The following is an 11657-nucleotide window of genomic DNA, read 5'->3' on the forward strand; positions in this document are numbered from 1 at the left end:
CCTACATTTTCTTCTGCCTCTGCCCTCAAGGATAAACCAGGTAACCTATAAGTATTATACACACAGGCATTCACTCAAACTCAGAAGCATTCAAAACATAGAAAAGTGCATAAGAAGGACTTTGACAATAGTGATGTGGGGGCCATGAGCTACATTCCCAGGGATTCATTGTGGCCTCTGTTCCCATGGTGATTATACATTCAACTCGGGACTTCCTTCCCACTCCGTGTAACCTCCCTTAAGAAGCAAGAAACAAAAGGAAATAAAGCCAAAGCACTTCAGTGAGTCCAGACTGGGCACAAAGACTGCCAGCACCACAGCCAGACTCAGGGAGCTGCTCAAACTGCCACATTACACATCTCATGGCACATTAATTGCTCCTTCCTCATTAGGGGGCCATTGTACAAAAGGCTGGATCAGGAAAGCTTTATGAAACATGCAAAGATTTTTTGCTCCAATTCATTTGCAGTTCCCTTTGTTACCTTATTAGTTATGCCCAGATGAACAATTCTAAATTTCCTTTCCTATGTCCATTTATAAGAACCTCTGTGACTAATACATCTGTGCGTGTGTGCGTTTGAGTGTGTGATTGTGATACGTGATGATCAGTAGATAGAAGCAGTACTCTTCCCACACGGCTCCTTGCGCACAATACAAATTTTCTTTTGGAAATGTAACCTCATTTTTTCCCTTTAATTCAACTTTTATTTTGAGATAGTTGTAGATTCACATGCAGTTGTAAGAAATAATACAGAGATCTCACGTACCCTTCATCTATCTGTCCAATGGTAACATCTTTCATAACTGCAATACAATATCACACCCTGGAAATTGACATTGATGTAATTAACTGACCTTATTTCACCAGTTTTACATGCATTCATTTGTGTGTACTTAATTCTACAAAATGTTATCACGTGTGTAGATTCATGTAACCATCACCATTTCAAGATAGAGAACAGTTTCATCACCTTTGGGATCTCTCATGCTACCCTTTCACAGCCATACTCACCTCTTCTTCTCCCTGTCCTTCTCCCCTCCCTGCCTGAACCCCTGGCAATCACTAATCTCCCCTCCATCTCTATAACTGTGTTGTTTCAAGAATGCTTTATAAATGAGATCATATAGGATATAACCTTTTAAGATTGGCGTAATTCTCTTGAGGTCATCTGTATTGCACTTATCGAGAGTTCATTCCTTTTTAGTGCTGCGTAATAGTCCATAGTATGGATGTACCACAGTTGGTTTAACCATTTACCTATTGAAAGACATTGGGATTGTTCCCAGTTTGGGGCCATCATGAATAAAGTTGTTACTAATATTCATGCAGATGTTTTCATCTCTCTGGGATAAATGCCCAAGAGTACGATCACTGGGTTGTAGAGTAAGCACATATTTTATTTTATTTTTTTAAAAACCTGCCAGACTAGGGATTTTCCTGGTGGCACGGTGGTTAAGAATCTGCCTGCCAATGCAGGGGACATGGGTTTGATCCCTGGTCCAGGAAGATCCCACATGCTACGGAGCAACTAAGCCTGTGCTCCACAACTACTGAGCCTGTGCTCTACAGCCCACTCGCCACAACTACTGAAGCCCACGCACCTAGAGCCCGTGCTCCGCAACAGGAGAAGCCACCGCAATGAGAAGCCTGCACACTGCGATGAAGAGTAGCCCCTGCTCGCCGAAATTGGAGAAAGCCCATGCACAGCAATGAAGACCCAACGGAGCCAAAAATAAATAAATTAATTAATTAAACAAACAAACAAAAAACAACCTGCCAGACTATTTTTCAGAGTGACTGTACCACTCTGAAATTTTAGATTCCCACCAACAATGCATGAGAGATCCTGTTTTCTCTGCATCCTCACCAGCATATGGTATTATTAGTATTTTTGATATCTCGTGTTTTTTAAAATTAATTAATTTTTAATTTTATTTTTGGCTGTGTTGAGTCTTCATTGCTGTGCACGGGCTTTCTCCAGTTGCAGTGAGCGAGGGCTACTCTTCATTGCAGTGTGTGGGCTTCTCATTGCAGTGGCTTCTCTTGTTTCGGAGCACGGGCTCTCGGCGTGTGGGCTTCAGTGGTTGTGTGTGGCTCACGGGCTCTAGAGTGCAGGCTCAGTAGTTGTGGCACACGGGCTTAGTTGCTCTATGGCATGTGGGATCTTTTCGGACCAGGACTTGAACCCGCGTCCCCTGCTTTGGCAGGCAGATTCTTAACCACTGCACCACAAGGGAAGCCTGATATCTCGTGGTTTTAACTTGTATTTCTTTAATGGCTAATGATGTTGAATATCTTTTCATGTGCTTATTTGTCATCTGTATTTCCTCTTCAGTGAAATGTCTGTTCCTGTCTTTTGCCCATTTTCTGATTGGATTGTTTATTCTTTACTGTTTTGAGCATATTTACATATTCTAAACACAACTCATTTATTAGATGTGTGGCTTGCAAACATTTTCTCCCAGTCTGTAGCTTGTCTTTTTACTCTCTAATAGTATCTTTCATTGAGCAAAAGTTTTTAATTTTGATGAAGTCTTGTTTAGCAGTTTTTCCTTTTATGGGTTATGCTTTTGATATCAAGTCTAAAAATTCTTCAACTAGCCCTACATCCCAAAGATTTTATGTTATGTGTTTTTCTAAAATTTTATAGTTTTATGTTTAAGTCTATGACTCATTTTGAGTTAATTTTTGTATAAGGTGTGAGGTTTAGGCTGAGGTTCATTGAGGAGCAGGGGGCAGGGGACTCTAGGAATATCCAATTGCTCCAGTACCATTTGTGGGAAAAGGTATCCTTCGACCATTGCATTACTTTTGCATCTTTGCCAAAAATTAGTTGGGCAGATGTGTGTGGGCCTATTTCCGGTTTGAGATAATCACAAAAGATGCAGATGAAAATGACAAAGCTTCAAGAGCCTAGAGAGATGTTAATAAATGTGGAAGATAGATAAATTATTGTAATTCAGCATAAAGATAACTGTTATCCCCAATAAAGAATCCACTGAGTGGAATGTCAGATGATGTAATCAAAGAGAATTTTCCTAAATGAAGGAAGAAGTGAATCTGCAGATTGAAAGAATATATCGTGTTCCCTGTAATTATGACAAAAATCACTGAACACACGGGAATTCCCTTGCAGCCCGGTGGTTAGGACTACATGCTTTCACTGCAGAGGTCCCGGGTTCAATCCCTGGTCAGGGGAACTAAGATCCTGCAAGCCGTGTAGCATGCCCACCACCCATCAAAAAAATCACTGAACACAAAGCTACACAATATTAATATATATCCTTAGTTAAGTTATTAGACTTCAAGAATAAAATAATTTTTTAGGTTTTCAAACAGACAAAGCAAGCCATATTTAAAAGTGTTAAAAAAGATATGGTTAGCCTCAGACTTCTCCAAAGCAACATTCAATTCAAGAAAATAATAGTGCTATGGGTTTTTTTTGTTTTTTTTTGTTTTCTTGCGGTACGCGGGCCTCTCACTGCTGTGGCCTCTCCCGTTGCGGAGCACAGGCTCCAGACACGCAGGCCCAGCGGCCATGGCTCATGGGCCCAGCCGCTCCGCGGCATGTGGGATCTTCCCGGACCGGAGCATCCCGGACCCTGCATCGGCAGGCGGACTCTCAACCACTGCGCCACCATGGAAGCCCATAGTGCTATGTTTATAAAATTCTGAGAAAATGAAAATGTGACCCAAGAATATTAAGCCCAGATAAAATATTAGTCAAGGATAAAACCAAAAGCAGACATTCTCAAACATGAAAGACTTAAAGGAATATGATATCCATAATGAAACTTGCAAAACAACAAAAATAGCGACAACTGTTTGACAATGAAATTCGGTCAATTAAAAGATTAATCAATGTAAGAACTCAGGTTTAGAAAAGCAACATAAAAGGACTGGTGATAAACACTGATCCATTTAAATATTATGACCATACCAAACAATTATGGGAATTATAGTTACAGAAGAGAGTATGAATGGGAATAGGGCTTCCCTGGTGGCGCAGTGGTTGAGAATCCGCCTGCCAATGCAGGGGACACAGGTTCGATCCCTGATCTGGGAAGATCCCACATGCCGCGGAGCAACTAAGCCCATGTGCCACAACTACTGAGCCTGTGCTCTAGAGCCTGCGAGCCACAACTACTGAGTCTGCGTGCCACAACTACTGAAGCCCGTGCGCCCTAGAGTCCATGCTCCACATCAAGAGAAGCCACCGCAATGAGAAGCCCATGCACCGCAACGAAGAGTACCCCCGGTCTCTGCAAGTAGAGAAAGCCTGCGTGCAGCAACAAGGACTCAATGCAGCCAAAAATAAATAAATTTATTTTTTTTAAGTAATAATAATATAACTAACAAAAATCAGGAAGTAGAGGAATGAGGTCAGAGGAAATGTAAGATTTCACGAGTCTTTATCTTTCAAAGCTGGAAGTCAAGAGCTACTGTTTAGATTGAAACATGTATTTTTAAATTTTTAGAGAGGATTTAAAAAAATACATATTTTGTTTTAAATAAGAGCTCTGAATCTCTAAAGAAGTAGCTTTTGGAAAATAATATCTCTTATGGTAAAGAAATATTTGAAGTTCAACAATTTCTTCAGTTTCACTTTAGTTTTTATTTTCTATTAAAGTAAAATTAAATGCTACTGCTAATAATACTGAGTCCATTTTAATCCTAATACTACTTAATAAATATTGAGTGTATTGCTTATTTATACTCATACTGATTAATACAAATCTGAAACTTTGTTATCAGTCTAGTTCCTGCCATATTCAAATGGGGTAATTTAAAGAGGGTTTAAGACTATTTACAAAGGTAGGGGCAGGGTTTAGAGGAACCAACAAGGGAGGGTACAGTGTTCCAGAACCAGCAATAGCAGAGGCCTGTATCTATCCACTTAGTCTCAAAGGAGGAAGAGAAGGAAAGGCCACTAGAATGCAGAGAGGACAGCTACATGAAGAAGGCTAGGCCCTTGAAGAGATGCATCAACCCCCATGGAGGAAGCTGAGGGATAAATGCTCCCACCTTACTTCTCCAGGCTTCTGTGCCCTGCTGGTGACTTTCATTGGCTAAACCCACTAAAAACCTGATGAATCAAGCAATTTATGCAGGTCAGCCCCCCTAAAGCACAGAATAGAGGGGGAAAAAGTGGGAATTGGGGAAAGAAGGAAGATATGCAGATACTTTTTAATAAACATAGCATCTATTGTATCACCCCATTCTCTTAAAAATATCAGTTGAGTATTCAACCAATATAGCTATCTATCCATCCATCCATTCATCCCTTCTACCTTTCTAGTCATATATATGCCTAGAAAGAGACCTGGAATGTTACCCTAACGTTAATGGTGATAATATTTGGATGGTGTGATTTGGAGTATTTAAAAATTGAGATGTAATTTATATAACATAGAATTTACTCTTTTAAAATGTAATACTCAATAGTTTTTAGTATTCATAAGGTGATACCACAATCACCACTATCTAATTCCAGAAAATTTTTATCACCCCTAAAGAAACCCCATATCCATGAATAGTCATTCCTCATTCCTCCCTGACCCAGCCACTAGCAATCACTAATCTACTTTGTCTCTATGGATTCCCTATTCTGGATATTTCATACAAATAGAACATATAATATGTGGCCTTTTGTGACCAACTTCTCTCATAGCATGTTTTCAAAATTCATCTGTGTTGTAACTTGTAGCAATATTTAATTACTTTTTGTCACTAAATAATATTCCATTGTATAGATACTCATTTTGTTTATCCATTCATCAGATAATGGACATTTGGGTTGTTTTCTTTTTTTGGCTATTATGAATAATGCTGTTTGAACATGAGGGTATAATTTTTTGTGTGGACATGTTTTCATTTCTTAGGTATAAACCTAGGAGTGGAATTGCTGGGTCAAATGGTTACTCTATGTTTAACTTTTTGAGGAACTGCCACACTGTTTTTCACAGCAACTGCACAATTTTACATTCCCACAATCAGCACTGAACGTTACAATTTCTCCACATCCTCACCAACACTTGTTACTGTCTGTCTTTTTCCTTACAATCATCACAGTGTATGTGAAATAGTACCTTATTATAGCTTTGATTTGCATTTTCCTGATGGCTAATGATGTTTAGCATCTTCTTATGTGTTTATTGGCCATTTACATATCTTATTTTTTGGAAAAATATCTATTCAAATCCTTTGCCCAACTTTTGGTAACAATTTTGAAATATAATCACATGTCATGTAACTCACCCACTTAAAGTATACAGTTCAATGGCTTTCAGTATATTCATAGAGTTGGGCCACCATCACCACTAATTCTGAAACATTTTAATTACCTCAAAAAAAAGAAACCCCATATATTTTGCTGTCAACCTTCAGTCTTACCATTTCCCCCAACCCTAGACAACCACCAACCTACTTTGTTTCTCTACATATTTGCCTCTTTGCCTATTCTAGACATTTCTAATAATGGAATAATAGAATGTATGGTCTTTCATATAATCATTGAGTATACTTCTTTCATATAATCAAGGAATATACTTCTTTCACTTTACATAATGTTTTCAAGGTTCCTCCATGTCGTAGAACGTATAAGTCCTTCATTCATTTTCCTGCTGAATAATATTCCGTTGCATGGATTTAACAAGTTTTACTCATCCATTCATCAGTTGATGAACACGTGGGTTGCTTCCACCTTTTGGCTATTACGACTTATGCCTCTATGGACATCAGTATACAAGTGGAAACATGTTTTCACATCTCAGGTATATACCTAGGAGTGGAATTGCTGGGTCAGATGGTAACTCTATGTTTAACTTTTTGAGGAACGATCAGATTGTTTTCCAAAGTGGCTGCACCACTTTACATTTCCACCAGCAGCACGTAAGCATTCCTATTTCTCCACATCCTCACCACTAATTGCTATTGCCTCTTTTTAAAATTTTAGCCATCCTAGTGGAGGTGAAATGGTATCTCATTGAGATTTTGAGTTTGATTTCTGAGGAAGGGTAGGGGAGGTGCAGAAATGACTTAAGTGGCCATTGGAGAGCCTAGGAGTACTGGAGGCACTGAACTCCCAGTGGTGGCAGTGTCGTAGGCATCCTGGCCTTCTTTGGTTTCTGCTCATTTTCAGAGCTTACTTCTCCAGTCTCTCCATTGATTCTATGAAGCATGAAAGTTTTTGTTTTTGTTTTTGTTTTGCGGTACGCGGGCCTCTCACTGTTGTGGTCTCTCCCGTTGCGGAGCAACAGGCTCCGGACGCGCAGGCTCAGGGGCCATGGCTCACGGGCCTAACGGCTCTGCGGCATGTGGGATCTTCCCAGACCGGGGCACAAACCCATGTCCCCTGCATTGGCAGGCGGACTCTCAACCACAGCGCCACCAGGGAAGCCCTTTTCTTCATTTTTGAAGGATCATTTTACTAGATATAGAATTCTTGACTGACAGTCTTTTCCTTTCAGGACTTCGAATATGTTGTCTCAGTGCCTTTTGTCCTCCATGGTTTCTGATGAAAAATTAGCTATTAACCTTGTTGGATCAAGTGTATGTGACAAACTGCTTTTCTCTTGCTGCTTTTAAGATGTTCTCTTTCTGTAGTTTTATTATTACGATGTCTTGGTGTGGATCTCTTTGAGTTTATTCTACTTGGAATTTGTTCAGATGTTTAGACATGTAGATTAGTGTTTTTCATCAAATTTGGGTGTTTTGGATCATTATTTCTTCAAAGATTCTTTCTCTCCCTATCTCTCTGTCCCTTCCTTCTGGAACTCCCATTATGTGTATGTTGGAATGCTTGAAGGTATCGCAAAGGATTCTGAGGCTCTGTTCATTTTCCTTCATTCTTTTTTCTTTTAAACCCACAGACTGTTAATCTCAGTTGATCTATCTTCACATTTTCTGGTTCTTTCTTCTACCTGTTCATATCTGCTCTTGAGCCCTTTCAGTGAATTTTTCATTTCATTTATTGTACTTTTTAATTCCAGGATTTTGATTTAAAAATAATTACTATCCCTTTATTGATATCCTGTATTTGATGAGACATAATTCTCATACCTTCCTTTAGTTTTTTAGACATTGTTTCCTTTAGTTTTGTGAATATTTTAAAAACAGCTTATTTTAAAAACTTTTTGTCTTTTAAGTCCAATGTCTTGGTTTCCTCAAGGACATTTTCTATTGATTTTTTTTCCTGTGCATGACCATATTTTCTTAGTTCTTTGAATGTCTTGTAATTTGTTTGTTAAGAACTGGACATTTAAAATAATATAATGTGTCAATTCTGAATATCAGATTCCACCGCCTCCCAGACTTTGTTGTTGCTGTTTGCTTTTGTTTGTTTAGTGACTTTTCTAAGTAAATTCCTTAATTCATGTGTTACCACTGAAGTCTCTGCTCAACTAGCTTAATGGTCAGCTAATGATTATACAGATACTTCCATAAGTGCCTAGAACCAATGAACTTCTCAGTTGTTGTTGAGGAGCTCTGTGTATGGTATACCTTCAACACTTAGCCAGACAGTTGACAACTGTGCCTTAGCCTTCACTTCCTGCTTGCACAGAGCCTCAAGGTCAGTGCTGTGGGAGGGTTTAGGGCCTTCTCCTGTCTTTCCTGGGCATGTGTACAGCCCTGGGTATGCACACAGTCATATACATGTGCATGGCCTTCCAGATTCCCAGGAATACACCTGGGCTTTTCAAAGTCTCTATAGGTATACCTCAGATATATTACAGGTTCAGTTCCAGACCACCACAATAAAGTGAATATTACAATAAAGTGAGTTGCATGAATTTTTCAGTTTCTCACTGCATATAAAAGTTACATTTATACTATACTATAGTCTATTAAGTGTGCAGTAGCATTATGTCTAATAAAACAATGTACAGACCTTAATTTAAAAGTTATCTCTTGCTAAAAATTGCTACCCATCATGTGGCCCTTAGTAACATTCAAGATCACTGACATCACAGATCATCATAACAAATATAATAATAATGAAAAAAGTTTGGACTATTGTCAGAATTACCAAAATGTGACACAGAGACACGGAGTGAGCAAATGCTGTTGGGAAAATGGTTCCAATAGGGTTGCCACAAAACTTCAATTTGTAAAAGACAGAATATCTGTGAAGCACAAAAAAGCAAAGCGCAATAAAACGAGGTATCCTGTATAGACAGCTCAGGCCCTAGCTTTTCCTTTTAAGCTTCTTGGTTTGCCTATTGTTTGCCCTTACTCTTATCTACTACCTCCAGGCAACCACCCAAAGTTAGATAACCGCCTCTAAATATTTTTGACAAACATCCCCAGAAAAAGGCTTTTTGCTTTGAGTCAGGTTAAATAAAGGCAACCTTGCAAGTGAGATCATCCAGGGAAGCATGAGACAGGTCAAATAATTCCAATTCTCTGGATTTGAGGCCTTGAAGGAACTCCAGCCCAATTTTGTCCCCTCTGGTGGCTGCCGATTTTCATCTTGGTTGTGGGATCCTGGTTTTCAAGGCTACCATGGAGTTAGGAGGAAGGGGTTAAGGATAGAGTTAAACACTATAAAGCACTATAAAGCTCCCTTTGCTTATTGCAATTTAGGTGTTTTTATGAGGGGGGGAAAAACTCCCCAGATTACTGCAAGGCTTGTTTCATTTCCAGAGTTTTGAAAATGTTGATTCTGGCCATTTTAATTTTGGCCACGCCACATGGTACGTGGGATCTTCATTCCCTGACCTGGGATCGAACCCATGCCCCTTGCAGTGGAAGCATGGAGTCTTAACCACTGGACCGCCAGGGAAGTCCCAGATTCTGGCCATTGTTAAAACCAGTTTTCTCATTTATTTTATTAAAAGAAGGGAGGATTTTCAGAGGTTTTATTCTGTCATTTTCCCTGACGTGTTAAACTAAGTTTGAATTAAGATGTGCTAAAATTTCCCAGGTGCTTCCTGTGATTATACCTAAATATTTTTGTATATATGTATGATGTTTGTATTTCTTTATTAATGTTAACACACATGTGTTTTAGAAACCTGAAGGGATAACCTTGGTTGTCCTTATTATATAATAGATCCTGTGGGATGAACCTGTGGTTCATAGCAGAAGGGAGATGTGGAGAGAGATGAGGCTGGAAAGATAAGTAGGAGTCAGCTCATGGAGGGACCTATCTTCCATACTAAGGAGGCTTCACTTTATCCTGACCAAGGGAAATTACTGGGGGGTTCTTCATAATGGTACTATCATACTAAAAGCTGCATTCTAAAAAGATCCCTCGGGCTTCCCTGGTGGCGCAGTGGTTGAGAGTCCGCCTGCCGATGCCGGGGACACGGGTTCATGTCCCGGTCCGGGAAGATCCCACATGCCGTGGAGCAGCTGGGCCTGTGAGCCATGGCCGCTGAGCTCGCGCATCCGGAGCCTATGCTCCGCAACGGGACAGGCCACAACAGTGAGAGGCCCGCGTACAGCAAAAAAAAAAAAAAAAAGATCCCTTGGGCCAAAAACTATGACAGTGGGGCTGGAGTGGATTCAAGAAGCAGGAAAGGGGTGTATCAATTGGATGTTGAGAGTGGGGAAAAAGGGAGGAGCTGAGGGTGAAACTGGGTTTCTGGTTTGGATGTCTGCTGAATGGAGGTAACATTTGCTGTTTTGCGTTGAATATACAGGAATAGACTCCTGGGCAAGACAGTGAAACGCATTTTGGACAAGTTGATATTGAGGTGCCAAAGGGATACTCAAGTGTAGTTGTCTAGTCACTGAGTGGTTAAGGGGGCCTGGAGCTCAAGAGAGAGGCCTGGTTGGGTAGACAGGAAAGGCCTCAGGTGAAAGTGGAAACCATCAGGGAGAGTGTGCAGTAGAAGAGGCCCAGGCCCAGGTCCAGAACCCTGGGGAACAGCAACGTTCAGGGCAAAATGGTGTGGTGCTTAAGTGCAAAGGCTTTGGAGCCACAACGCCTGTTATTAGTGTCCTGACCTCAGGGAAGTTATTTACCCCAGTTTCTGCATCTGTAAAATGAGCATATTGAATAGCACATTTAGAACAGTGCTTGCGATGTTTAGTTTCACTGAGATCTGTGAATAAAGAGCTGTCCAAGAAGGTGAAGAAGGGACTAGGAGAAGGAGGAGGAGCTCTTAAGGTGCAATGAGGAAAAGACAATTTCACAGAGATTTACCATGTCAAACTCAGCCAAGAGGATGGTACCAGAAGGTCTATAAAGTGTCCATCTTTCAGCAATTTGTGGTTTCACCAAGAGCAATTTCTATGGAATGGAATGAGCCAGACCGTAAAGTGTTGAAAAGTGAGTAGGGGTCAACACTGATACTTTCTTCCCTCTCCTCACGGCGCCTCTCTCTCCCACTAAGGCTTCCTCTAAGGACAATGAGTTATGGATCATATTCCCCTTTTTCCAATCAATTTCGGCCACCAATGGGATAATATTTTGTACCAGGTTACCTTTCATTCTTCTACTTTTGTGCCTTGCACGTCGTAGGTGATTGAAGTAACTGCTGATACAAGGGCTTCTACAGACTCCTTAATTCGCGTTATTAGACTGCTCGCACCACGTCCAGGTCCATTCCTTCCACGACTGCTTAGAGAAGTGTCATTCCCATCATGGCCACTTGGTGGGGCCCGCCCTCTCGTCTGGGACGTCAGGTCACGATCCCGGAAGCACATC

This window comes from Lagenorhynchus albirostris, chromosome 8, assembly GCF_949774975.1.
Source record: "Lagenorhynchus albirostris chromosome 8, mLagAlb1.1, whole genome shotgun sequence".
Lineage (NCBI taxonomy): Eukaryota > Metazoa > Chordata > Mammalia > Artiodactyla > Delphinidae > Lagenorhynchus > Lagenorhynchus albirostris.